The sequence below is a fragment of the Eublepharis macularius genome, chromosome 6 (genome assembly GCF_028583425.1).
Source record: "Eublepharis macularius isolate TG4126 chromosome 6, MPM_Emac_v1.0, whole genome shotgun sequence".
Taxonomy (NCBI): Eukaryota; Metazoa; Chordata; class Lepidosauria; order Squamata; family Eublepharidae; genus Eublepharis; species Eublepharis macularius.
The window spans coordinates 72,751,199-72,753,924 of NC_072795.1; positions in this window are offsets into that span (position 1 = coordinate 72,751,199).

Sequence of the window (2,726 nt, forward strand, 5' to 3'; positions counted from 1 at the left end):
CTGAAGGGTGCATTACTGAAGTGTAATGTTGTTTCATTTATTGGCTTTCCCTTGCATTTCATTATTCTAACTTTGTATCCTGTTAGAGGAATAACAATTATCTCTTTTAAGATTTACTCTCTCTTGTTTTTGCTCCCTAATCGGAGTGCTGTGCTAAATTGGAACTCTGGTATACACCAGACTGTTCAACCTCAAAATATTACCTTTGTGCCATGTCCAACCGTGCACATGTGAGGATTGTTTGCACATTACAAACTGGACATGTGCATTAAATTTGGTAACAGCAGCACCACCCTCAAATCTCTAGATATTTCCTAAGCCAGTGTTACTCTGGGGATCTGCATCCTTATTTGGGGGTGGGAGGCTAAATTCAGTATCCAAAGCTCTTTCTCCTAATTTAATCCTCTCTTCCTCACTAGGAAGAGATTTTCATTTTAAATTTCATCACAATATTGTTTGGGTTGTGTAATTTAATTTTTTAAAAAACAGGTCTTTTGAGAGCCCAGAGGCATTTTCTAATCTCAGCATCAACTGCTAAGCAAATACTCCCAATTTTAATAAAACTGACTGATTGTGGTGCTTTTTTTCTATATTCCTCCTTTTTTATATACATGAGGAAAAATGGCAAAAATATTCGTGCTAGTCTAAGCAGAAATAGATCCATAAGGCTGGCCAGTGGAACAGGAAAGAGTTGTTCTGTTTCTCTTCTAAGTTGTGGATTAACTTTCCATTCAGATCCCAACACAGCAGTTGTTGAAGAGAAATCCTCCTCCTCCTCCTCTTCCCACTTAAACAGATTTGGGGCATAATCCACATGCCATAATATTTTACAGGCTGCCACTGAGAAAATAATGAATGATTGTTCTTCTAGCAAAGATGTCCTGTTGATTTTCAGTAGGTCAACAGTTCAAATACCTATCAAGATGCAGGGTTTAGATGTTGCACCGCTTCTGATCCATGCCTACCCCCAGACTCTGTGTTAAGGCTTGTCTGATAGAGAAGTACCAAGTGCTAATAAAATGTGGGTCCCAGGAAAACTGGATAATACTCAAAAGACCATAGGAAAGATTTGTTCCAGCAGCAACAGGACAGATGTTTATTGGCTACGTTTGACATTTATGCTAAGACTGGAGGACAATTCACACCACAGGCAAATGTATCATGGGGAACACATTTTGATATTTGCAGATGATACTGAAAGTCTTGGCTGCAATATATAACAAGAATCTACATCCCCAGTACTCTCTTTTAAAAGGATTTTTTCCCTTTTTATCGATAAATGCACAAAATATACAAAAAGACAGAACAGTGATAAGAATATACATCACAAAATTATCAGATATTAGAAACACCTACAGTACGATGCTTACATATGGAATAATTTATCTACATGTAAGCAAAAGGTAAGAAGAAAATAAAATCATTATCAAATAAGATAAAAGAGGTCATAGGACTTTACATCATTTTGATGTTAGGTAGGCACATCTAGACAACACAACTGTCTAGAAATCATTTAATGGTTCTGCATTGCATTCTTAGAATTTTGGCACTCCCGGCTGCAGCAACGCTGCTTAGCCGGGGGCCATGTTTTGCAGGCTTGCCCGGGAAAGAGACAGACTCCCTTCCCGGGCATACGGGTACTGGGCCGGGGGCGGAGCCTGAGCCTTAGAAGGCGGCTCCGCTTTCCCGGCCTCCCAGTTGCTGGTTTCGCTCGGAGAGGGAAGGAACCTTCCAGCTCTCCGAGCGTTTGTGGAGGGGGCCTACCTGCTCCAGCGTTGCCAGAGCAGGCCCTGAGGAGCGGCGAGGGAGACTGCGGCGGCTGCGGGCGCGGCGGAGCGGCGTTTCGGCGGCGGGTGGACGCGACGAGTTGGGAGGCGTCCGGAGGCCTTTGGCTGCGCCTGCCTGCGGCGGCGCGGCGGCGCGGCGGCGCGGCTCGGCTGCAGAGCCCGCCGCAGCTGCTTTATATTTCTGCCCCCACTTGCCGCCGGGCGGCTGCGTGTGGCAGCGGGTTCTGCCTCCCCGGTGGCTGTAGGCTTCCGGAGCTTTTGCCCGCGCCCGAGTTCGGCGCGGCTGGGCTTGGCTGGCTTCTCTCCAGCATGCCCTGTGCTTCCCCTTTCCCTTGGCCTTTTTTCTGCCTGCTTTAGCAGCTTTACTGCCGGCCCCATCATTTCCACAGCCCTTGGTGGCCTTCGGGAAGTGCGGCTGCGTTTGGGGATTTCCCCCAGTTTTGCCCCGTCCTTGTAGTTGGGCAATTTTGGGGGGACTTTTCATTCCTCCCCTGCAGTCCTCAAGGGGGGGGGGTTCCTCTTGGTTTGCTCCTTTCCCATATAAAGGGGTGGGGAGTATACTTGGGTGGGGGTGCTTTGGTGGCTGTTTGAGGGTCACCTGGGCTATTGCTCTTGTACCCCCCCCCGGGTTGTAGGGCTGTGGGTGTGGGGTGCGATTGCCTGGTCAGTGGCAAGTGCATTGCTCCTTTTTGCTGCTGGGCATTACCCAGGGCAAGGGGTGTTTGGCGGCCATTTTGTGGCTGGGCTTAGTGGCGGCCATTTTGTCAGCCAGTGCCTGTTTCTTCCTTCGCCCCCCCTCTCCCCTTCTTTTCAGGAGGATAGTTTGCCCTCAGTATCCAAACTTTATTGGGTTTAGGATGCCTCCTAAAAAAGGGAGTGGCCCTTCTAAGGGCAAACAGCCTGCAAAAAAGGTAGCTGCTCAGTCCTCCTCCGATGAGG